This window comes from Gracilinanus agilis, chromosome 4 (assembly GCF_016433145.1).
Source record: "Gracilinanus agilis isolate LMUSP501 chromosome 4, AgileGrace, whole genome shotgun sequence".
In the NCBI taxonomy this organism is placed as follows: Eukaryota; Metazoa; Chordata; class Mammalia; order Didelphimorphia; family Didelphidae; genus Gracilinanus; species Gracilinanus agilis.
The window spans coordinates 399,936,952-399,964,760 of NC_058133.1; the positions used below are offsets into that span (position 1 = coordinate 399,936,952).

Below are 27,809 nucleotides of genomic sequence, written 5' to 3' on the forward strand. Positions count from 1 at the left end.
GAGATCAAAGAATTTGCCTTCTTATGGCAGAGTCACATGGGGGAGTTATGAACAGGGAGAAGTATTTCTGTTTAGAAAGTTACCGTGAAGGTCAGTGGGACAAAAGAGAAGTAGACTGATGCAGCCATTTCTAAGAAAAAAAATTACATTTAATTCATCATTTCTGATTCCCATATTAGAGAACTTGGGGATAGCAAAAAAGGAAAGATGGAACAGATGGCTGGAGAAAAGGAAAATAAGCGAAGCAGAGTGGCTAGTGATTTCTTGGGAAATGCTTTTTTTGTAGAAGCAGGTAACATTCACGACTTGTGACTTCCAGGAAACCACTTTCTCCTGGCCATTTGTCAAACTGAGGAAGAGATGGCTAGACTGATTCTATTCCCCAAATTTCACTTAAACTTAAAATAAAGGTGTTAGTTATGTGTAGACAGTGAAATATATTGGTCCAAAAAGTTAGGACACCTAGAAACATTATTATTAAGCAATTTTTATCATTTCTATAGGTTCCAGGAGGATTATATATATTGAAAGCTAAAGATATACTGCATGTAGTCAAGATTAGAAGAAAAATCAGCAAACTGGGAAGACAATTTATAGACAATTCCTCAGGTAGAGATCTCTTATCTAAAATATATAGGGAACTTTGTCAGATATATGAGTATGAACCATTAACCAATAGATAAACATTCAAAAGATATGAACAGACAATTTTTGGATGAAGAAAGCTGCACATTAAAATGCTCTAAATCATTTTTGTCAGAGAAATAAAAATGAAAAAAAAACTATAGAATATCATCTCACACCTATCAGATTGGCTAAAGGAAAAATTAACATGTTAGAAGAGCAATGGAAAAACGGAGACACTAATGCCCTATAGGTAAAACTGAGAACTGATCCAACCATTTGGGGCAGAAATCTAGAATAAGGCCCAAAGAGTCATGAAACTCTATTTATTTTTTTAATTTTCCATTAATCATTTTATTTTTTATTTTTAGTAGAAAATCTTTATTTAATTAATTAAGAAAATGTTTCCATGTTTACATGATTCATGTTCTTTCCCTCCCCTCCAACCCCAAATTCCCCCAGTAGATGACTGTAATGTAGAAGATGGCAGGATGTAATTCCTGCAAAATACAGGGTCAAGCGTCACCCAGAATTCCAGGGGACCCCCTCCCTGGGAGAACTTTGGGTGAGGCTTGACCCTGTATTTTGCAGGAATTACATCCTGCCATTTTCTACATTACACGACACACAATTGCACTGGGTTTTACAAGTATCATTGATCAAGACCTATTTCCATATTACTAATAATTGCACTAGGTGATCATTTAGTCTATATCCCCAATCAAATCCCCATCAATGCATGTGTTCAAGCAGTTTTTGTTTCTGTGTTTCTTTTTTTTTTAACCCTTGTACTTCGGTGTATTGTCTCATAGGTGGAAGAGTGGTAAGGGTGGGCAATGGGGGTCAAGTGACTTGCCCAGGGTCACACAGCTGGGAAGTGGCTGAGGCCGTTCTGTGTTTCTATTCCCACAGTTCTTCCTCTGAATGTGGATAGTGAACTCTCTCATAAGTCCCTCAGAATTGTCCTGGATCATTTCATTGCTGCTAGTAGAGAAGTCCATTATATTTTCTTTTACCAGTGTTTCAGCCTCTGTGTATAATGTTCTCCTAGTTCTGCTCCTTTCACTCTGCATCAATTCCTGGAGGTCATTCCAGTTCACAAGGAATTCCTCCAGTTTATTATTCCTTTCAGCACAATAGTATTCCATCACCAATAGATACCACAATTTGTTCAGCCATTCCCCAAATGAAGGACATACCCTCGTGTTCTAGTTTTTTGTCACCACAAAGAGTGCATCTATGAGTATTTTTGTACAAGTCTTTTTCCCTATGATCTCTTTGGAGTATAAACCCAGCAATGGTATGCCTGGGTCAAAGGACAGTCTTCTAAAGCCTTTTGGACATAGATCCAAATTGCCATCCAGAATGGTTGGATCAATTCACAATTCCACCAGCAGTGCATTAATGTCCCAATTTTGCCACATCCCCTCCAACATTTATTACTTTCCTTTGCTGTCTTGTTAGCTAATCTGCTAGGTGTGAGGTGGTAGCTAGGAGTTGTTTTGATTTGCATTTCTCTAATCAGGGGGGATTTAGAACACTTTTTCATGTGTGTATTAATAGTTTTTATTTCTTTAACTTAAAATTGCCTATTCATGTCCCTTGTCCATTTGTCAATTGGGGAATGGCTTGATTTTTTGCATAATTGATTTAGCTCCTTGTATATTTGAGTAATTAGACGTTTGTTAGAGATTTCATTATAAAGGTTTTTTTCCCCAATTTGTTGTTTTGCTTCTAATTGTGGTTAGTTTGGTTTTATTTGTACAATTTTTTTAATTTAATGTAATCAAAATTATTTATTTTACATTTTTTAATTTTTTCTAACTCTTGCTTGGTCTTAAAATCTTTTATTTCCCAAAGATCTGACAATTATACTAGTCTGTTTTCATCTAATTTTCTTAAAGTTTCCTCATTTATATTCAAGTTATTCACCCATTCTGAATTTATCTTATTGTAGGGTATGAGAAGCTGATCTAAATCCAGTTTCTTCCATGTTCTTTTCCTATTTTCCAAGCAGTTTTTGTCAAATTATGGATTTTTGTCCCAAAAGCTAGGATCTTTGAGTTTATCATACACTATCTTGCTGTGGTCACTTACCCCGAGTCTATTCCATTAATCCTCCCTTCTATCTCTTAGATAGTACCATATTGTCTTGTTTTGATGACTACTAATTTATAGTACAGTTTAAGATCTGGTACTGCTAGGCTACCTTCCTTCACACTTTTTTTCATTATTTTATTTGATATTCTTCATCTTTTGTTCTTCCAAAAATGAACTTTGTTATGGTTTTTTCTAATACAGTAAAAAACTTTCTTGGTAGTTTAATAGTTATGGCAATGAATAAGTTAATTTGGTTAGGATGGTCATTTTTATTGTTAGTTCATCCTACCCATGAGAAATTAATGTTTTTTCCAATTGTTTAGATCTAGTTTTAATTGTGCAGAAAGTGTTTTGTAGTTGTCTTCATATAGTTACTGTTTGCTTTGGCAGATAGATTCCTAAGTATTTTATATTTCATAGGGTGATTTTAAATGACATTTCTCTAACTCTTGCTGCTGAGATGTGTTGGAAATATATAGAAATTCTGATGGTTTATGTGCCTTTATTTTCTATCTTCCAAGTTTGCTAAAGTTGTTGATTATTTCCACTAGCTTTTTAGTTGATTCTAAGATACTTTAAGTGGATCATCATATCATCTGCAAAGAGTGATACCTTAGTCTCCTCTTTGCTATTTTAATATCTTCAATTTATTTTTCTTCTCTAATTGCTTATGCTAGTGTTTCTAGTACAATGTTAAATAATAGTGGTGATAATGGGCATCCTTGTTTCATGCCTGATCTTATAGGGAAGGCTTCTAATTTGTCCCCATTGCATATGATGCTTGTTGATGGTTTTAGATATATACTGTTTATTATTTTTAGGAAAGGCCCTTCTATTCCTATACTTTTAATGTTTTCAAAATGATAGAATGTTGCATTTTTCAAAGGATTTTTCTGCATCTATTGAGATAATCATGTGGTTTTTTGTTGGTTTGCTTGTTAATAGAGTCAGTTATGTGAATGGTTTTCCTAATATTGACCCATTCTTATATTCCTGGTATAAATCCCACCTCATCATAATAATAACCCTCATGATCATGAGATGGAGTCTTTTTGCTAGTATTCTATTTGAGATGTTTGCATTTATGTTGATTAAGGAGACTGATCTGTAGTTTTCCTTTTCTGTTTTTGATCTACCTGACTTTGGAATCAGTACCACATTTGTCATAAAAGGAATTTGATGGAACTCCTTCTTTGCTTATTATGTTAAATAGTTTGTATAGTATTGGGATTAGTTGTTCTTTGAATATTTCATAGAATTCACTTGTGAATCCATCTGGTCCTGGAAATTTTTTCTTAGGGTGTTTTTGATGGCTTGTTCAATTTCTTTCTCTGAGATGGGATTATTTAGATCTTCTATTTCTTCTTCTGCTAATCTAGGCAATTGCCATATTTATTGCCATATAGTTGGGCAAAATAGTTTGTAATGATTGCCTTAATTTCCTTTGATAGAGGTGAAGTCTCCCTTTTCATCTTTGATAATGTTAATTTAGTTTTCTTCTTTCCTTTTTTATTAGATTGACCTTTACTTTGTCAATTTTATTTGTTTTTTCAAAGTTCCGGCTCCTAATCTTATTTATTAATTCAATAGTTCTTCTACTTTTGTTTTTATTAATCTCTCCTTTAATTTTTAGGGTCTCTTATTTAGCTTTCATCTGGGGATTTTTAATTTGTTAAATTTATAGTTTTTTGATTTTCATGCCCAATTCATTTATCTTTGTCCTCTCTAATTTATTAATATATGCACTGAAGGATATAGATTTCCCCCTTAGTACTGCTTTGTTTGTATCAGATAGATTTTGGCAGGATGTCACATCATTGTTATTCTCTTCAATGAAACTATTAATTGTTTCTATGATTTGTTCTTTTACTAACTGATTTTGGAGAATCATTTATTTTCTAATTAATTATTACCTTAGTTGCATTGTCATCTGAAAAGGTTGACTTTATTATTTCTGCTCTTTTGCCCTTGTTTGCCATGTTTCTATGCTCTAGTATATGGTCAATGTTAGTGAATGTAACATGTGCATCTGAAAAGAAGGAGTATTCTTTTTTGTCCCTATTTATTTTTCTCTACATATCTATTAACTCTAATTTTTCTAAGATTTCACTCACCTCTCTTACCTGTGTTTTATTTATTTTTTTGGTTTAACTTATCTAGATCTTATAGAGGAAGGTTCTGATATCCCATTAGTATAGTTTTACTAGCTATTTCCTCCTTGAGCTCTGCCAGTTTCTCTTTCAGTAATATGGATCCTATACCATTAAGTGCATCCATGTTGAATACTGATATTTTCTCATTTTTATACTGGTTTTTATCAGGATGTGATTACCTTCCCTATCTCTTTTAATCAGAACTAGTTTCACTTTGGCTTTGTCAGATATCATGATTGAGACTCCTGCCTTCTTTTTCTCATTTGAAGACGTAGATTTTGCTCCCGCCTTTTACCTTGACCCTGTTTATGTCTACCTGCCCATGTGTTTCTTTTAGACAACATATGGTAGGATTTTGGTTTTTAATCCACTCTGTTATTTGCTTCTGTTTTATAGGTGAGTTCATCCCATTCACATTCAGAGTTATGATTGTCACCTGTGTATTCCCCAAAATTTTGATATCCTTACCTAGTTCTACCCTTTCTTCATTCACTATTTCCTTTTAAATCAGTGGTTTACTTTCAATCAGACCCCCTAATCCCCATCCTTATTTTACTTCCCTTTTCATTCCCTCCCTTTTTGTTCCCCTCTTATCATTTTTTATGGCCTATTTAATTCCCTCCCTCCGCCTCCCTCCCTTTTTGTACTCCCATCCCACCCCCCACTTGGTTTTTCACTTTTGACTTTCCCTGTAGGATAAGATAGAATTCAATATCCCCAATGGATCTAGTTGTTCTTCCCTCTCAGAACTGATTCCACTGAGAGTAAGGTTTAAGTACTCTCTTCCTCTCCTTATTATAATATTATTATTCCCATCACCTCTTTGTGTGGTATAGATTATTCTATTTTTCTTATTTCTTCAAATTTCTCTTGATGGCATCTTCTATTCCCTCTCCCCTTTTCTTTTTTTTTGCATGTTGTCTTAGACCACTTAGTACCCCAACCTCTACTTATGAATAACTCTTCTAATTACTATAATAGTGAATATAATTTTTGAGTTACAAATAATATTTTCAATATAGGCATATAAACAATTTGATTTTATTTAAACCTTTAAATAAGAAAATTAATTTTTTTCTTTCCCCTCTCTTTCTTATTTCCCTTTTCATATTTCTCTTGATTTTTATGTTTGGATAACAAACTTTCCACTTAGTTCTAGTCTCTTCTTTACAAATATTTGGAAATCTTATATTTTGTTGAATGCCCATACTTTCCCCTGGAAGTATATAGTCAGTTTTAGTAGGTAGTTGATCCTTGGTTGGCTACCTAATTCTCTTGCATTTCTGAATATTATATTCTAAGCCTTGCAGTCTTTTAGTTTGGAGGCTGCCAGATCCTGTGTGATCCTGATTGGAGCTCCTTGATATCTGAATTGTCTCTTTCTGGCTTCTTGTAGAATTTTCTCCTTACTTTGGAAGCTCTTCAATTTGGCAATCATATTCCTGGGGGTTGTCTTTTGAGGATTTAATGTAGAGGGTGATTTATGGATTGTTTCAATGTTTTTTTTGCCCTCTTTTTGAAGAACATCAGGGCAGTTTTCTTGCATAATTTCTTGTAGTATGATGCCTTGGTTTCTGTTGACTTCTGGGTTTTCTGGTAGACCAATGATTCTCAAATTGTCTCTACATCTGTTTTCAAGGTCATTAATTTTCTCTGTGAGATATTTCATGTTTCCTTCTGTTTTGTCACTCTTTTACTTTGCTTTATTAATTCTTGCTGTCTTGCGAGATCATTGACTTCTACTTGCCCAATTCTAGTTTTTAATGAATGGTTTTCACCTAAGATCCTTTGATTTTCCTTTTCAGTTGGATCCATTCTGATTTTTCATGGCTTCCAGCTGGTCATTTCTGGTCTTCAATTTGCTTATTATTTCATGTCATTTATGGGCTTCAATTTCCAAGTGAGAGATCCTGTCTTTTTAACTGTTATTTTCTTTTTGAACTATTTCCCACTTCTCTTGCCAATTCTCTTCCACTTTTCTCATAATCTCAGATATGAACTCTTCAAGAGCTTTTGAGCAATCTCCATTTTGGGGAAGGTTTGGATGTGTTTATATGTTTGTCCTCCTCTGCTATCTCCTCTGTAGTCTGGGTTTTTTCTCTGTAAATATTATCCAAGGTCAGTGACTTTCTCTTGTTCTTTTTAGTGGTTGAAGGTTGTATTTCTTGGGAATTGCTGGCCATCACCATGCTGGTTTCTCCTTCCCTCAAAATTCTGAGTGAGGAGGGCAGGCTTTCTGTGTATGGTGCTACAGAGCAGTTTTTGTCTGAAGCTACTTTTTGAGTTTCTGTGTCTTCTACTGTGTTATGCCTCTCTCCTCTCTATCTCCATGCCCAAAGTCCACATTCTTCAGCCACCTTGGTTCTCAAATTTAGCCGCTCTCAGGGGTAAGTCCCTTGTATTCTTAGTCAGCTTCCATGAACCTAGAGATTGCCCCATGCTTGCCCTGATTCTGGTAAACTGGCTCTGCCTCTGGCACCATAGGTAGGGTATCGAAGGGTTGATAAGCTCGAGTTTTAGTGGGAGCTATTTCATTCCCTTATAGAGTGGAAATGCTCAAATCCCACATACCTTCAGTGTTGCGCTTTATGGGGGAGTCTCTACATTCATCTGAAATTGGTTCTTTTTGTCCCTTTTTAGTATCATATATTGGTCAGTGGTGAGGAAAGTTAGCTTCTTGTTTCTACTCTGTAGCCATCTTAACCCAGAAGTTCTGTATTTGCCTTTTGATAAAAAAAAATTATTAGTTTTATTTCCTAAGGTGATTAGGAAAAAGGAAAACAACCTATATGTTCCAAAAATTTTTATAGTAGCTCTCTTTGTTATGGCAAAGAACAAATTAAGACAATACCTATCTAGTGGACTGGCTCAACAAGTTGTGGGACATGATTTTGATAGAATTCTATTGTGCCATAAGAAATCACAAGAGCGCATATTTTTTCTAAAGGGAAGACCTACATAACATTATAAAGAGTGAAATAAGCAGAACCAAGAGAATATGACATACAGAAATGAATTGTTGATTGAAGAATGACTTGTGCATGTCCACCTCTAAAGAAAGTACTGATAAATAGAAATTAGAAAGACAGTTTTATTTAAAAATATATCATTTTGTTAAGTGTAGATAGTGGTTGGAAGGAGGGAGTTATCTTTCATGTAATAAAGAAACAAATTTAAATAGAAAAGCTAAAGTTGCAGAATAGGGATATATAGTTTCCTAGATTCCATATATAAAGTAACATTTGCTATTTCTGTTTGAACATAGGGTATTCATTATGTACCATATATTCTTCCAGTGCAGTACAGCTGCCTCCACAAACAGCTGAAGGGCAATGTGCTACTGGTTATTGTAACCTTTCAGATGAGATGTAAAACAGAATTATTTATAACTCTAGTCTCTTAAAATGGTTATGTAAATACTAAAATAGTAATTCTTTTTTTTATTAACATAGAAACTTTTTTGCCCCTGGATGTTAAACCATTATATACATATCAAAAATGGAAACTCACTTGAAGAAGAAACTGCTATTTTCTTAAATTAATATACAGGAAAAATGATTTTTATCTTCTGAAATTAATTACCTGAAAATATGCAAGTGTTGTTAGAAGTCTAGGTGTGGTGAGTTTAATTCCCAATATTACCCTTTCAGACTTGTAATGATCAAACACAATCCCTTAGATCTTTGAATGTGTCTGGTCTCCTGTTCACACACTGATCAGTACACATACTAATGCCAATTTTAGTGCTCTCTAACATTGTTAAGTCAGGATGCTATCAAAAACTAGGCATTTAGTTGTTGCCCAGTAAGTCATATTTACAAATACATGATGATGCCCCAGATAATCCTCTTTCATCCTGGCTGCTAGCACTTAATGACATCCTTGCTCCAAATGTGGCTAGCCCTATACAAAATTTGAATGAAGCCACATACTATATCCAGATTATCTATATTACTAATAATGTCCTTTTTGATCCTGATACACTTTCATTCATCAGAAAAAGCTCTAGGATCTGGGATAATCAATAAAATTTAATTTGCAAAGGTTGATTTCTTTCCAGTTTTAGACTCCTTTCCCAAAAGAGTTTATTTTTCATTCAGAAGCATTACTAAATGTTGACTATTAGAACCTAAGAGCATTAAACATGCTTTCCTTTTTTATTTTAATTTTTTTTCAGGAGATGGGTAAACATTGGTAGATCATAGATAGTCATGTATCCTTTTTTTAAACAGGTCCATTATTTCCATTTACAATGAAGTACATTTTTTTTATCCTATTCTGGAGCAAAACTAGAGAAAAAAACATATCTAACATATTTATTATATTCCATTTAATGTCTTAAAAATAAAGATTTACCACTGACCTTTCTAGCAAACATTTTCCCATCCCCTCTACCCCCTAAATCTCATATACAAGGAGAATGATTAGATTTGTTGCTTAAATGTTTTCTTCAAAAATATTATTGAAAACATTTTGTTGTCACATGCAATCATAATACAATTTATTTAGGTAGGATTATTTAAAATTACTGAGTGGTATTTTGGGATTCAAAGAAATGTTAAAATACTTCCTATGTTATTTTTACCTATATGGCTTTTGGCAAGTCACTTTACCTCTCAAAGCCTCAGTTGCAAATTGAGTTTTTATATTAAAATTATTTTAAATAAGTTGATGTCTGAGGTTCCTCTAAATTCTATTAATAAATTATAAGAGTAAGATATTTTAGACTTTTTGGATAGGTAAAGCTTAACATACTAAAGAAGAAGAAATTTATTTTTCTGTGTAGAATAGAATCTAGAAAAATGACAAGGAAAGAAGGTATCCAACAATGGTCATAGGATGAAGAATCATAATGGTCAATAATAAACATTATTCTGAGGAATACTGATGTCACCATATATTAATTTGATAACTATAATCCAGAATTATGATGTTTTTCTAAAACATGTATCCAAGACATGAGAGAGATCTTTCCAAGTCTGGTTAAAACTGAAGATTGCTCCTGATGTAAAGGGCTTCATAAGGTGATGAAAGACTCTTATAGAAGGAACAGAAAAGCATTGTTAAGTATCATGATGTCCTATGGAAGAAAAATAAATATAATAAATACTATTTACAATATTTTGATCACTTCTATACAGGTCATAGAAAAGAGTAAGGGGGGAGGAAAAAAGACAAAATTGTGGAATAATGCCAGTATTTTTATTGCTCTTTCTCGATCCACCCCTCTATAGAAATTTAAAAAATATACTAAACTGATTCTGAGTGGGAAAACCAACAAAAACTCAGTGTGTCATTTTTCCAGACCTGAATATCTTGGGAAATAGAAAAATAGATCTGGGGAAATTGTGGTGATGGCTGGCTAGGAGCAGAGCATAGTAGAAGTCATGATAATGCAATAGTAGCAAGATGCATTACTTATCAGAAAGACATCATAGATTATCACAACATTAGCAATGAGAGAAGAAATGGATACAATTTTGAAATTTTGTAAGCCATTACTAAATTTTAGATTAAAATTCTAGAGTAGACTGTTTCCATTCATGATAGAGCAAGGCCCTTATTTGGATAAGGAACACAGTACTGAGCAAGAAGTGAGTGATGAGATGTCTTTATTCTTTCACCACTTGGAAAAAAACCAAAAGGGGAGCAGGGGAGTGGGGAGGTCAAAAAAGGGAGGGGAGAAGAAGGGGGAGAGAATTCATTAGGCCTTTAAAAATAAAAAGAGGGGAATAACAAGGGAGGGAGTAGAAAGGGAAGTTAGTCAAGGGAGGGGATAAGGGATACCGGCTCAAAGCAAACCACTGGTTTAAAAGAAAATAGTGTAAGAAGAAGGGGTGGAACTAGGGGAGGATACAAAAATGTCAGTGAATGCACAACTGATAATTGTAACTCTGAATGTGAATGGGATGAACTCGCTCATAAAAGAGAAGCAAATAGCAGAATGGATCAGAAACCAAAATCCTACCATATGTTGTCTACAAGAAACACATATGAGGTCGGTAGACATACACAAGTTTAAGGTTAAGGGCTTGAGCAAAATCTTTTGGGCATCAAATGAGAAAAAGTAGGCAGGAGTGGCTATTATGATTTCTGACAAAGCCAAAGTAAAAATAGATATGATTAAAAAAGACAAGAAAGGTCATTACATCCTGATTAAAGGCAGTATAAACAATGAGGTAATAACACTGCTCAATATGTATGCACCAAGTGGTATAGCATCCAAATTCATATAGGAGAAACTGGCAGAGCTCAAGAAGGAAATAGATAGTAAAACCATAATAGTGGGAGATCTAAATATTCCTCTTTCAAATCTAGACAAATCAAACCAAAAAATAAACAAGAAAGAGGTAAGAGAGGTGAATGAAGTCCTAGAAAAATTAGATTTAATTGATATGTGGAGAAAAATAAATAGGGACAAAAAGGAATACACCTTCTTTTCAGCTGCACATGGTACATTCACAAAGATTGACCATGTAATAGGGCATAGAAACATTGCAAACAAATGAAAAAGAGCAGACATGATAAATGTAACCTTCTCAGATCATAATGCAATAAAAATAATAATTAGTAAGGGCACCTGGACAGGAAAATCAAAAACTGGATCTCAACAATTGGAAAGCCATTGATTGTTCATGGGTAGGAAGAGCTAACATAATAAAAATGACCATACTACCCAAATTAATTTACCTATTTAGCACCATACCTATCAAATTACCAAAAAAACTTCTTTACTGAATTAGGAAAAACTATGACAAATTTCATTTGGAATAACAAAAGATAAAGAATATCAAATAAAATAATGAAAAAAATATGTGAAGGAAGGGGGCCTAGTAGTACCAGATATTAAACTATCCTATAAAGCAGCAGTCATCAAAACAATATGGTACTGGCTAAGAGATAGAAGGGAGGATCAGTGGAATAGACTTGGGGTAAATGACATGAGGGTATATCCTTCAATTGGGGAATGGCTGAACAAACTGTGGTATATGTTGGTGATGGAATACTATTGTGCTCAGAGGAATAATAAACTGTAGGAATTCCGTGTGAACTGGAAAGACCTCCAGGAACTGATGCAGAGCGAAAGGAGCAGAGCCAGAAGAACTCTGTACACAGAGACTGATATACTGTGGTAAAATCGAATGTAATGGACTTCGGTACTAGCAGCAATGCAATGACACAGGACATTTCTGAGGGATTTATGGTAAAGAACGCTGCCCACATTCAGAGGAAGGTCTGCAGGAGAGGAAACATAGAAGAAAAACAACTGCTTGAATGAATGGGTTGAAGAGGACATGATTGGGGACTCAAAACTACCACACCAATGCAACTAACAACAATTTGGAAATAGGTCTTGATCAATGACACATGTTGAAACCAGTGAAAATGTGCATTGGCCATGGTTGGGGGGAGAGGGGAAGGGGGCATGAAAGGGAAAGTAGGATCATGAATCATGTAACTATGTTAAAAATGAATATTAATACATGTTTTAAAATTTTTTTTAAAAAGCACATCATATCTATGAAATATACATGGGGACTTCATAGCAACGAAGCCAAACATATCAATGTAACTCAGCAACTAGAATTTTAATCTATTGCAATAATCTTTCTTAGCCTAATACCTTAATTGTAATGAATAGGGAAATTACATCTATGAAAAATTTTGAAAAAATACCATTAGAGAAACCTCTCGAGGCTTTCAAGGTTGTCTTGAGCAGCCTTTAGGGAAATGTAGTTAGCCACACTATGGGATCTGAGATTTGCCAGTACTGATGGTGATTATGGAATGAACCATGAACATGCAGATCAAAAATATTATCATCTTTTTTTCCTGTATACATCACAATATATACATGTACCTACAATATTTATATTCCCATTTAACAGAAAAAGCAATAATTAAACAAAGTCAATACATGAACTATATCTGTCAGCACATACTATATTATCTACCTATAATTCCCATTTCTTTAATGAAAAAGAGGTCTATGTCTTTATAACTTCTCCGGACCTAGTCATGAACTTTACAATTGCAACAGTATTAAATTTCTTTGGATTTTTAAAAATTATATTTTGTCACTCTATATCATTTTCCTTGTCCTTTTTGCTTTGCAACATTTCATACAATAACAATTTAAAATACCAGGAGACTGAATCTTTGGTAAAAAAATCAATATAATAATCAGGCTAGCAATAACCAATAAACTAATTGATCAGTTATCTCTCTTGATGATCAGTGACAGATAGAGACATTCAACACCTTAAGTTAAATCTAATTTCAGGATCTCATTATTTAGCCCTCACCTAGATATCTCTAATTGGCAAATACCTAAGGAGGAGGTGGGTTCCTCCCTGATCTTATGAAGATGGAAAAACCATATGTTTAATCATAGGCTTGACATTTCTAAATGAAGAAACCAGGTATGAGCTTCTCCATTCACTCTACTGTGGGACATTGCCCTGTTGCCCTCTAGACCTATTTGACCATAGCCTGATTTGTTTACTATAAAAGATGAATCTTCAATTCTCAATCTTAGTTTATCAGGTTTTAGAAGCTGCTTTAAGGCAAAGAATGTAAGAACATACCTTGGTCTATTGGCAGAAAAGGGATGAGAAAAGAAGCTGGAAAACTCTAATGTTGCAAAGCCCTTTTAGAAATAATAAGCTCATTATTAAGAATAAATCTTTCCAATATACATTTCATCTTTTGTCACATGAATTGATTATATTTTTTATTTCTTTTGCACTAATCAAATTGAAATTTGTCATGAATTCATCATAGGTTTTTTGTTTATTTTTGTTTTTTCATTTAGGTAATTTGATTTTCTTCTACCTTTTGAACAGGTTAATTTAAGGGTTTTTCATTTTTTTGTCTTTTTAAATAATCACCATTTAGCTTGTTAATCCTTTCGATACATCATATCTATTTATCTTCTAATTTTCAAGGATGTTTTTCTTGTGATTTTTAGGGATTTACTAGTACACTGTTTCCATTGTTTTCATTTTTAATTACGAGTTCAGTTCATTAGTCTTCTTTATATTTTAAAGACATCTTTTCAGACTTCCAATATTTCCTCTGAGGGCTGGTTTAGCTACTTAATCAAATTTTTTTTTATTTCTTACTGTTTTATCTGTTTGAGACCTTAGGTCATATCCAGCCTGTCTCTCCAGGCTTTTTTCCCCTTATCTCTTTTTTGTTTTCCAACTCACTTGTTCCTAACTTCCCTCCTCACTTTTTGTGTCTTCCTCCTTTCACTTTAAATGACATAAAATCTTTTTTCTGTATAAAACTCCTGAGCCTTGTTCACTTAAATTTAAACCATTTTAGTAATGTGAGAATCTCAAGGAGAAGGGACTGATTCTAGTGTCTAGCTAAAATAAAAGACAACAAAAGCTTCATTAATAAGGGTCTTTAATTGAGGCAAGGAAATTGCAATTCCAAGTAGCACACAGAACCAGAGAACTGGAGTTTTTGAGGAGCTGGTTGAGCATAGGGCTCTTAAAGAATACTATCTCAGAGGGAGTGAAGTAGAATTCTTAGACCAGAACAGCTGCAAGCATAAAGCGATTGGAATATTCTATGGTTTTTCAAGTTACAAGGGGTGACTAGTAACTGTTAAGTTATTTTGCACAGATATGTTTGGGGATTTGGGAGGAGTTGTAACATCTGGCCAGAAAGAGGTTTTTAGGTACAGCAATAAGGAATATATATAAAAAAAACCATAGAACCAGTTTTTATCTTGTGGACCAGCTTGACCATTCTCAAGAAGTTTATGTCTCTTGGTCAGGGTGAAGTAAGCTCATACCTAGATGAATTCAGCACCAGGTTTTCCTTTAAGCACAAAAATCCTTTCCCTACCAACTACTTGTCTTTGCCTAGGCACCTCTCCCACACCTCCCTTTTTATCCACACCAGTAACCCATTGTAGTATGTGATGGTCTGTGCTGTATCTTGGGACCTGATTTTACAGATACACATGATGATATATATAAATATAGGTAGATAGATAGATAGATAGATAGATAGATAGATAGATAGAGACAGAGACAGAGACAGGGATAGAGATAGAGATAGAGATAGAGATAGAGATAGAGATAGAGATAGAGATAGAGATAGAGATAGAGATATATAGTGTTANAGATAGAGATAGAGATAGAGATAGAGATAGAGATAGAGATAGAGATATATAGTGTTAAAATGTCTTTTGTCTGGATGAGAGGCTGTATTTTTTCCTAGCTAAGTATAGAAAGCACACCATGAGTAAAACAAACAAATAAACATAAATGCTATATGTTGAATAATCTGGAGAGGATAAATTTTAACAAAGAAAAATATTAAATGGACCTATATCTCCTTTTCTGTCATGAACAATAGGTCAGTAAGTGTGGGGGTCCAAAGAATAGAAGTTTTAATACTATATATGAATATTAAATTAGGTTTTACTGTTCTAAATGTGAGCTTATTGTCCAAATGACTAATAATTAGAATACTATTATAAGTAAGGCATTGGATCAAAATTGACATTTTCCCTATAAATTGAATAAGAAGACAAAACAATGTTTCAACTTACTGGAAAGATGGCTCATAGCCATTACTTGAAGACCTGTGAAGGCACTCATGATATTAGATTTTTGTTTGTTTTTTTGGAGGGTCTGGAAGCAACAAGCAACACAACTCTTATTTTTTTCTTTTTCCTTCTTAATTTTACTGCATTCTTAAGATTTTGCATTCCAAATTACCTCTCACCACTGCTCCTCTCCCACCCATTGAAAAAGTAAGCAATATGAATATCAATTATAGATGTGAAGTCATGAAAATCATGTTAACCAGTTTGAAAGAAACAATACAAATCATGAAACATAAAAAAATTATTAGGTTTCTTCTGCAAGTAGATATTATTTTTCCTCATAGATAATTTGGAATTGCTTGGATCATTATCTTGTTCATAGTAGTCAGATCTTTCAAAATTTATCCCCCTTATATTATCTCACTTATTGTGTACAATTTTCTTCTGGTTCTACTTATTTCACTTTGCAACAATTTATGTAAATCTTCCCAGGTTTTACAAAACCTTTCAAATAATATCATTTCATAATTTATTTAGTTATCTCAGATTGCAATATTCATGATGATCATTTCTAAATAAAACCACAGTGTAAATAACTATTCTATAGGACCTAATATTCATTCTGAATAAAGTTGTAAGGAAATTCTGTAAAGTCAATAAACTAAATTAAATAAATGAATAATCAATTACTTCAGTACTTTAGGGGATGATGGCAAAAAAGTACACTGAAGAATATAGTTTAAGATAAAAAGAAAGATGCCAAAGTCTTGTTGAGAACACACAAATCTTATAGCCATATATCACAAATTCTGTTTTAAGAAGAGTCAGGAAGCAATGAATATGACAATTACCAACACACAACAAAATATGAAATATTATGTAAGCAAGAAGGAAGCATGAGGAGACACAAGAAGAAACTCATTACCAAACTTCAAGTCTGGTGTCTACAGGATCAGATCACTAGTTTCTTAGAACAAATATTATAATAACTATCAATGAAATTCCTACTAATTTTCTAATAGATTGTGAGATCCTTAGGGCAGCAGCCATATTTTTGCCTTTTTTGTTTTTGTTTGTTTGTTTCCTTAGTGATTAACAAAGAGTTTGGAACATTGATATGCAATAACTGCTTGCTTTTATTGCTGTTGCTGAATAATCTGAGATGTCCACAAGTAAAATAAGGCAGCCTTATGAAGTAGTATGCTTTTCTTCAATAGATGTCTTCATAGAGGTCAAGGATGTTACAGTGTGAAATTATTAGTATAGGCAAAATTTTCTATCTATGATTCCCCTGAACTGTTGAGATTCTATCAATATCTGATTCCTGTTAACCATTTTAAGTATTTTGACTTGCTTGATGTATTCAGATATAAATAAGATGATACCTGTTTTAGCATGTATTGCATTTTCTTCATTCATATTTACCTTGTTAGTCCCTCAATCCTTTCAGTGCTGGAGCTATGTATTTCTTTTGTCTCCCTCCTTTCCCTATTACCCTACTATAACTAAGTATAAATGTTTCTATATTACCTACTATTCTATATTACCCTACTATAACTAAGTATAAATAAAAGTCATCACTGACCTTGCCTATCCTAAACTTGTAATAGAAAGGCACCCTCAACATTTTCTTTTTCTTGCCAAATATAAGTTTTTAAGAATGTAAATTTCTTCTGAAACGGATGTACCTAGCACCTAGATCAATTCCTGGCATATAATGGACATTTAAAAATGCTTAAAGATTGAGTTATTGATGGATGAGGGGATGCCTTTGTGGCTCTTAAATTCATTCATTGTAGTTTTTTTCCATTGGTGTCAAGGTAAGGATATTAATATGTATTTCTCTTTCATAATTTGAGACAAGGTTTATTATTTTTATAAGATCAATTTTTCACTTATTACTCAACCATAAACATTATAAATTAATTTCTTCTAGAAATCACCATGGATCTCTGAAGTAATTTTGTACATGCAGGAAAAAATACTGTAAAATAGCATCTATCTTTGATTTACACTGCACTGTTAATAATATGTCATTTTTCATTATCAATGCAACTAAATAAACATTATAAATAGCTGTACCTTGGGTAGAGTATACTTAAAATAATCCAACTTGGGCAAACAAGATTTACATGAGAAGAAACAAAAAATATTTAATGGTAAATATGTACAGATTGTACTTTTTATTTTCAGATGTCTTCCTTAATTATGAACCTAAACCTATGGCTTATTAGAGATGACATCAGAAGTGGAGAGTTGAGATCACTGAAGTATTGATAGAATGCTCCTGGTGTTCACTTCCCCCTTCCATTTCTTTTTTCTTCTTTTGTTTGTCAGGCACTGTGTTAAGCACTTTGATTTTTTCCCCAGATTTTATCAATACATTTTTTATAATTGTTTTCTGACCCTTTACAATCTGTGTTATCTCCTGCCTCCCCAAGATGGTAGATAATATGATATAGGTTTCACATGTTAACATAAAATATGTAGTTCCAAGTCCGTCATGTGAAATAAGATACATCACCTACACCAAAGAAAAAGTCAAGGAGGAAATAAGATAAAGAATTTTATGCTTCAATATGCATTCAGACTCAATTGGTTCCTTCCATGGTGGTAGAAGTCCTTTTTCCTCATGAGTGCCTTATCACCTGGAAAGAGTGATAGCTTTGTTTCATCATTGCCTATTCTAATTCCTTCAATTTCTTTTTCTCTAATTGCTATAACTAGCATTTCTAGTACAATATTAAATAGTATGGATGTTCTTTTTGACTTCTGTAGCCAGAGTCACAGGATTCTCATCCAGGGGACATTCTCTCTCCCCTGGGAACCAGTAGTCTTTCCTTAGTCCTTGAACAGAGCTTTTTTTCCCCAAAGGTATACACCATTCCTATTGTGCCTAGATGTACTTATCTGAATTTTTGCTTGTGTTGTTTTACTGATATTTGTATCCCTAGTGCTTAGCACAGTGCCTCCCATCATGTAAGCTCTTAATATATGTTTGTTGCCGACTGCCTGAGGCTCAAACTCAAACTTTTGTTGCTTAGCAGAACCTGCCAGAAATTGTGTTACAAAGATGAACCCTTTGAAAAATCTGGAGCAATTGTAAGATACTGAAGAATAAAACATTAATGGAGAACATGACATTTTATATATTTTTTGTCTTTGATAGAAGCAATGTGTTATGGTCCTTAAAAGGATGCAGGGAGTTGGGGAGACATAAATTAAACATTGGAAGCAAATATGCCCCTCATTCACCTTGTTCTGTACCAATTTGCTTAGTGAGTGCTTTCCTGTAAGAGAAGTCAAAGGCAAAAATCTTCCTAGCACAGTCAGAGCATTCACAAATCTCCCATTTAATGGTGTTCAAATGAATAAGGTTTCAAATATTGTATAGAGCTCCTGATTGTTTGGTTAATGCTGGATTTGGATTCCCTCATTTCTGCAGTTTAACATATGCACCTATAAACTCTTCCAAACACAGCAGGAGGGCAATTATATTTCATTATCTCCCTCTCATCGTCTCCTTTCTTTACATGCCTCTCCTCTCTTCAGTAAATGTTAGTTGATGATAATTCCACTGTTAAAGTCCTGTGAAAGGGTAACATCCTTTATCCTGTAATATTAATGGAGCCCATCAGCAACATGTCACATAACTCAGCCATTTTATGCTAGTGATTCCTCTCTTATTACTTTAACTTGCACCCCTAGAGTTACAGTGTTTTATTGGTGTGGTTTAAGTGTGCTATTGTTACTTATGGGTTAAGCAGGTAGGATGATTGCATTAATAAAAATTGATAAGTAGTCAGGTTATCCTTTCTAATTTATTGCCATGGCAACAGACAGCACATGTGCCTTGTTGCTGAAGAACAGAATGCTAATAATCAAATGTGTCTTACCCAAATGAATATATAACATGGCTTACTAATATAATGTCTTGACATGGTATACATTACTGCAAAGAAATACACATTAATTCTGCATCCCAGTTACTTGATGGATGCGCTCTGGAGAATTAAAAAAAAAAGATGAAAAAGTTCCTTTGAAACATCAAAGCTGTTCATTAAAGTAATGTATTTTAAATAGTGTGTACAGTGAACGATTTAATTCTCCAACACTCATCTTGTTTATTTCTGGAGGTGCTTATATTCCAAGAAAAAAATTGTAGCAAAGAACAGTCATTGTGACATCCATAGAAAATAATGGGCACTGCACAAGAGTTCAATTAAGCAATAATCCCTGGGAAAAATGGTCATTACTAGCAGTTAATGATTGGTTTGTTAGTTAATGGCCCAAGGCAAAGCTGAGGGCGGTTTAGGCTCTAACAAACGAGTTGTGAATAGTAGTAATAGCTTGTGAATTGTAGCAATGAGGGATTTTAAAGGGACTTTTTTCTCTCCAGTTATAAACTACCTTTAATGTTTTATGATAGCAATAATATGCTTTTTAAGACAGTGATTGTAACACAAAACATTCTCTGAAATAACTGATTTTTTTCAGTAAATTGACAATTGATTTTCCACCGATAAGGATGCAGACCATGCCCTGTTAGGTTTATGGCATATGCTTTTGGAGAACACACGCATGTACATTACTGTATCTTTATTATTCAATGGATTGGCCTCAAATAGAAATGGTACAAGGCAATTTCCAATTGCTTTACCGCACTGCATTTTTTGTAGCTTGAAAATACATGGGGAAAGTCATTTAGGGATCATTTTACTTATTCTTTGTGTTTCTTGGGTAGCAAAATGTTGATTGTTAGCAGCACTATTAGCATAACTTGATAGTGAAGTCATCTGCTCTATTTTTCCATATAAGAGGGGCCTATGAGGAGAAAACTGAGTACTGTAGGTTCCCTCTGTCCTCTAATCATCTCCTCATGAAGCCATGGATAATTTAACAGAATAAATGTGCCATGTTCAGAAGTTCTTTACCCAACATCAGCTATATCTTATCTGTTCTCTCTTATAATCCATAGGAAATTAGGCTTCATTAGTTTGGGTACTTGCCTTAGAAAAGTACTTGTAATGAAAACATAATAGCTCCTGGGACATAGGAAAGCATCGACTCCTTTTAGAATTAAGACTCTGCATTCAGATTAAATGGGAACAGAGTCTGCACAATTGCCAAAAAAACAAATGGCCAATTCATTGAAAAAGGAAAAAAAGCACCTAAATAGTTTATTTAGCTGAGTATAGTCCTCCTAAAAGGAGTAGCTGACAGATCTATATCTATTCATATTTATACTTTATCTATCCTCCCTCTCTGTCTCTTTGAAAAAGGTCTCTCCTCCCATTTTTAGCTCATTGTATTATTAGAACCATAACTAAGGTCGAGAGTCAAGGTTTTGTCTCAAATATCTGATATCTGGGAGAGTGGTATCCCAATTTTCTCAACTAAAAAGTGGAGATAATAATAGCACCTTTAATAGGTGTTTCTTTCCCTAAGCGATTCTACTTCATTGTCCTCTATTCTGCTTTGGCTCAACCATACGATGCCTACCTCCATGGATATCGATCATCAAAAATTTTCCAACCCTGCAACCATGAGAATTCAACCATACTCAGTGTGTCTCCTAGCCAGGAAATCAAAGCCACACAAAATGACCAGAATTAATGGCACAATTAGTGATAATGTCTTCAGATACTAGCCTTCCTAGCAACAGCCATGGGTCTCCTTGCTTCTCCCTTTCTCTGCTCAAACTACAAATGGATTTGTTCTAGGTGATGGAACACTTAGTAATGACCATAATCAATATAAAAAACACAAGCTTATTGTACCTCATCCTTGACACTGGCACAGAGTAGGTCTACAGTAGGCCAGCTTTCCAAATTTAACCTTTTTTATCAAAAATGTTTACTATATTTCTATTCATCATTGTTGAGAAACTGAAGATTTAAAGGTATTATGAGTTATAATTTTGAGAGTACAGGGTCACTCATGGCTTTAAGCTATCCTCTGAATAGAGTAGTTTATTTGAAAATAATATATAGATAAACATAAATAATTATCTGTCTAAAATTCTCAGTGATTCTTTCCCCTTAGTGTCTTTGTTTTTTGTTTGCTTACTGGATTGTTTGCTGGTTTGTTTATGTGTATCTCTTAAAAGAAATGTATCCTTCCCTTTGATTCCTAAGAAAAATTAGCAAGTACTCCATCATCCTGCATATGATCCTTTCAAGCAAAACCTAGAGTTAAAATAAAACTCTTCATTTCAAGTTGGATTGAAAGTGGTCAAAAAAATAAGTCACCAAAAATATAGTTATGTGAAGGTATTTCAAAAGCATATACTAATTACTCTCACACTTCCATCCTCTACAGCATGAAAACATCTCTTTCTTTATTCTTTTATATATTATTGTACATTTGTGTGCCAGGGAGATAAAACACTTGACATTAGATAAAGAATTGATGATACGTAAATAATGACTATTAGCCCAATAAAGATGTGGCTGTCAGCACAATACCTTGTACCTCTTCCTAACTTAATTGGTAATGCAGAGCAGTGTGTACATTATGTTGCTCCAATTAATTCAAATCATGCCTAATTGGGATCTCTCAAACAACTCCCTCCTGAGTTACAGAGGAAATTGAATCAAGCATTAAATCAGAAAGCCATCTATATCTTTAAATATATTGTTGTTGATAATCAAAGATGCTACTGTTGATGTTATTAAAGTGAAAACTTGCTTATTTTATACACTGGAAGAATAAGGAGGGGATTGTGCCTACTTAGTAACAAATTCTGTTTAACTGAGAATTTCAAATGCCAGTGGAATACCACATTGTACAAGGATTCCAAAATTCCAATTCGAAATTATTTATTCAAGAAATCAAGATAGAGTAACAGTGATTTAAAAAAGCAGATCTAGAAGAGACAGTTCACTAGGGGCAAGAACAGAGAGAACCAAAGAAAACAATAACACAGCTAAATGGCAAGAGGATGAAGCATTTAAAAAATGAGCAAATACTAGAATGGTCAGGAAAAGGTAAATTAAGAAATTGCAAGGTTTTAAAACTCATTTGTCAATAATTTCTTCAGCTTTCTAATGTTAGCCTTTGCATATTGAAAAGTAAAATAATTACTTTTTTGATGGATGTATAAACCAGACTGTACATATCCTGCCTGCTATCACCTCAATGTCAACATGACTAGCCACAAATCTTTCTCTTGTAATTATTATCTCTTATCTTAATTTCTCAATATCTGTAGGTGCTATTTCCATTATTTTATTTACTCTCTTGAACAGTAATCTTTAACTCTTTGTTTTCTCTTTTACCCCATAACTAATAGTTGCCAAACACTATAGATTTTCTATACAATATTTTTTCAATGTCTCCATTTCAATTATATGTTGGTAATGATTATTGTTGTTTTTTAAGAACCATGACAATTATTTAAGACCCACTACAAATTTTCCCTCCTTCACTAAATTTTGCTTTACCCCTTTAAAAGGAATTGAGCATCTCTCTCTTTATATACATATATCTTGTACACTTACTACTTTCTAGATTACATTACAGTAATTTGCATTTCTGTCAGCTGATCCAAAGAATATTCAAATTACCAAACAATCATGCTCATCTCACATGCCAACAAGGTTATGCTTAAGATTTTGCAAGGAGGGCTTCAGCAGTATTTAAACTGAGAATCACAAGAACAGGCTGATTTTTGAAGAGACAGAGGAACTAGCGGCCAATTTGCTAACATTTGCTGAATTAGAAAGAAATCAAAGGAGTTCCAGAAAAAAATTCTGACTTTACTAAAACTTTTGACTGTGTAAATCACAAAATTAGCCAAGTCCTCAAAGAGATGGAAGAACCCGATTATTTTACTTGTCTTCTTAGGAACCTGCATAAGAATCAAGAAGCAAAAGAATCAAAAACAAAACAACTGACTGGTTTAAAATTTGAAAAAGAAAATGGCAGGGCTGTATATTTTCACCATATTTATTTAACTTATATACAGAGTGCATTATGTATACAATGCCAGACTGAATGAGTCAAAAGCTGAAATTAATGTTGCCAGGAGAAATATCAATTTTTCTGACATTCAGAAGATTTGACACTGATGGAAGAAAGTAAAAAAGAATTAAGGAGCCTATTGATGAGGGTGGGGAAAAGTGTAGATGTTGGCTTGAATTTTAATATTAATGAAAAAAAAACAAGAAGATTCTCACAACTGGTCCCATCATTTCCTGGAAAAAAGAGGGAGAAAAATAGAAACAGTGTCAGATTTTATATTCTTGTGTTCAAAGATCATTGCAAATGGTGACTACAGCAATAAATTTAAAAGATGCTTACTCCTTAGAAGGAAATCCCTGGAAAATATGGACAATAAACTATAAAACAGAAGCATCACCTTGATGAAAAAGGTACATATAGCCAAAGCTATGTTGTTTTTTCCCAGTAGCAATGTATGACTGTGAAAGGTGAATTATAAGAAAAGTTCAGCACTAAAAAAATAAGTGCTTTCAAGTTGTGGTGCTGGAGAAAATGTTTGAGAGTCCCTTGGACAGTAAAGAGATCACATCAGGCAACACTATAAGAAATTAATTCAGATTATTCTTTGGAAGGTCAAATGCTCAAGCTGTACCTTAAATACTTTAGCCACATAATGAGAAGTCAAAGACTCATTGGAAAAGACCCTGTTGTTAGGAAAGATTGAAAGTTAAAGGAGAAGGGGACAACAGAAGATGAGATGGATAAATAATATTATAGAAGCAGTAAAAATGAACTTGGACAGATTTCAGGAGATAGTGGAAGATAAAAAAGTTCTGTAGGGATACAGTTCATGGTGTCATGAAGAGTAAAACATAATGGAACAAATGAAAAATAATAGCTCATCAAAGGAGGTTCTACATTTAGGAGATCTTATTCAATTTCGGATACTCTGCTAGCATATTACCTTGCTTATTGAAAGTATTTAATAAATATCATTGAATTAATTGAATCCTACACATCAGTGATCAATGGAATGTGGAATAGTAATTTTAATATGCATTTATTACATGCCAATTGTAATTAGAGGCAGGTAGTTTGGAGCAATGGATAGTGTTAAGCCTAGAGCGAAGAAGACAAGACTTCACATCTGGCTTTAGATTGTTACCACCCATGTGATCCTGGACAAACCACTTAACTTCTGTCTGACTGTTTCCTCAATTGTAAATAGAAATCATAATAGCACCTATGCCCCAGGGTTGTTATGAGAATCAACTTAGATAAAAGTTCCTTAAAGAGTGATAAGCCAAATAATTGGAAATTAATAGATGTATGTATGTTTCTTTTCCCTTCTCTTCCCTACTCTAAAGACTATGGAGTTGGAAAATCTAATTGATAAGTGGAATATAATAAGACAACAAATAGTCAGTTAATCTAGAAACATTAATTAAATGCTCATGTTATTTTTTTATTTTTTTAAACTTTTATTTACAAGTTTTAACTTCTTTTCTTATGGAGTCAGTTATAAAAACTGTTGCCATGTAGAACTATAACATTATTTAGATTTCTTTTTCTCATATACATCTCATCCCTTCCCCAACACCTTCATTTCTCAAAATGTATGGCCTATTTAATTTTTTTTCTTTATTCAAAATACTTTATTTTCATTATTCTATATGATAATAATTTTCAACATTTTCTGAAATTACAAGATTCAAATTTTCTCCTTCTCTCACTTCCCTCCCCCCTCTCAAAGACAATTAGACATTTGATCTGTGTTATACATGTATTATACAAAGCATAGTTCCGTATTTGTCATTGTTGTAATAGAATACTCATTTAAACAAAAACTCCAAAATAAAGCCATAAATAAACTAATATGAAAGACAGTATGCTTTGGTCTGCATTCAACTCCTGTAACAGTTCTTTCTTTGGAGGTAGATAGCATTCTTTGTCCTAAATCTTTGAGAATTGTCCCAGATCATAATATTGCTGAGAGCACTGGAATCTTTCATAGCTGATCATCTCAAATACTGTGTTACTGTGTACGGTGATCTCCTGGTTCTACTTATTTTGCTCTGTATCTTTTTGAGTAGGTCTTTCCGATTTCTTTTGGAGTCATCCTGTTTATCATTTCTTATAGCACAATAGCATTCAATCACCAATAAAATTTGTCCCAACATTCTTCAATTGCTGGCAATTCCTCAATTTACAAATTTTTAACACCACAAAATATTCTTATACAAGTAGGCCATTTCTCCTTTTTTATGGTTTCTTTAGTATACACACACGGTAGTGGTATTATATGATCAAAGGGTATGCAAAGACTTATCATCCTTTGATCATAGTTCCAAATTGCTCTCCAGGATGGTTGCATCATTTTACAACTGCCAATAATGCATTAGTGTTCTAATTTTACCACGAATCTCCTCCAACATTTATTTTTCTTAACTATCCCTTTCCTTAACTATCATATCAACCATTCTAATAGATATGAGGTGCTGCCTCAGAGTTGTTTATTTTTTATTTCACTAATCAAAAACAAGTTGAAACATTTTTTCATATAGTTATTGAAAACTTTGATTTCTTAATCTGAAAACTGTTCATATCCTTTCATCATTTGGTAAATGGGGAATAAGTTTTATTCTTATAAAATTGACTTAGATCTCTATATAAATTTTAGAAATTAGACCTTTATTAGAGAAACTATTTTATAAAATTTTTCCAGTTTGCTGTTTCCTTTCTAATCTTGGTTGCAATGATTTATTTCAGAAGGTGATCTATGGATTCTATTTTATCCTTTTCTTCAATAATATGAGGGTAATTTTTATGACCCAGAACACTCTGAGTGACTTAGAAAAAAGAATGTTATCCACATCCAGAGAAAAAAATGTTGGAGTTGGCTAAGCTAAGAGGAAGTGCATTTATACATCTATGGTGGTTGATTGTGGTTCTGGCTCCTAAGTTGGTACATGATGTTGGACATGGATTAATTTAATTGGACATTATTAAAAGACCTAATGTGATTATCTTTTTTTTCTTATTTAGAATTTTTTTCATATAAAATTTAAAATTGGATGCTTAGAATTTTTCATCCAATAGTCATTTGGCCTTTTTTGTGCTAATTTTCCTGATGAATTTGATTGGCAGTGATTCATATTCCACTTGCTTCAGCCTTATATCCTTCTCTGATTTCAATGTTTCTTTCTATCCTCCTCAGGGGGGGGGAATGAATTTTTATTTCATATGAAGAGTTTAAGTTATTTTAGGAAAAGAGATTTACTACCTCCTGGAATCCAAATGGAGATGCCCATGGAGATCACATGGAGAACTCAAGCTGACCCAGGAGCCTAAGAGAGCAACCGAATGTGAAAACTTTTGAACTTTGTGGGTTTTTAAATTCATTCATCTGGTTTTAAATTCATTTGTCTTGTTAAAATCCATTTATTTTGTTAAACTCACCTTTTTTTTTGTTTAAATGCATTTGTTTTATGTACATATATATATATATATATATATATATATATATATGGAGAGAGAGAGAGAGAGAGAGAGAGAGAGAAAGAGAGAGAGAGAGAGAGAGAGAGAGAGAGAGAGAGAGAGAGAGAGAGAGAGAGAAAGAGAGAGAGAGAAAGTTGTTGTGAAAAAATGGGAATATCCCCTAATTTTTTTTTGTAAAAGAAGTGGCAAATATTTGATTTCTGCCTTCTTTTTCTCAGTTGAAGCCCATTGGTCCAGCCTTTTATTTTTACCCTATGTACGTTTTCCTGTTTCTTGAAGACAACATATGGTAGGATTTTGGTTTCTAATCCACTCTGCTGTTTGCTTCTGTTTTATGGATGAATTTATCCCATTCACATTCAGAGTTATAATTATCAACTGTGTATTCCCAGACATTTTGATTCACTCTTCTTGTCCTGTCCTTTCTTCTTTCACTATTTTCTTCTATACCAGAGTTTTGTTTTTAATAAGTTCCCCTAATCCCATTCCTTACTGCACTTCCCTTTCTCTCCCCTCCCTTCTTATTCCCCTCTTATTATTCTTTAGGGTCTTTTAAAAACTCCCCACCCTCCCCTCTCCTGCCCTAGTATTGCTTCACTCCCCACCAGGCCCTTAGTTCTCTAGGGCATGAATCAGTTCTTTTCCCCAATGGATCTGATTGTTCTTCCCTCTTTAAGTTAATTTCAGTTCACTTAAGAATTAAATATTTCCTCCCTCCAAACACTTTACCCTTCCAGTGTACTGGTCTTCTCCCCTGTTTGCCCCATGTGCTTCTTTATGGAATATCAATTTACTTCATTTTGTCTGTTTTCCCATTTCTCTTAATATTATTTCATTTTTTCCCTCTAGTTTTATATATATGTATATCTCTTGAAATTTCATCCTATACAGTTTGTCACTGTTCCCTCTCAGTAAATTTC

At 33.5% G+C, this 27,809-nt stretch overlaps 1 pseudogene; it reads left to right on the top strand.

Moving 5' to 3' along the window:
- The first annotated feature begins 207 nt into the window (after positions 1-207).
- LOC123246620 overlaps positions 208-27,809 on the top strand; it is a 34,733-nt pseudogene continuing 7,131 nt past the window's right edge.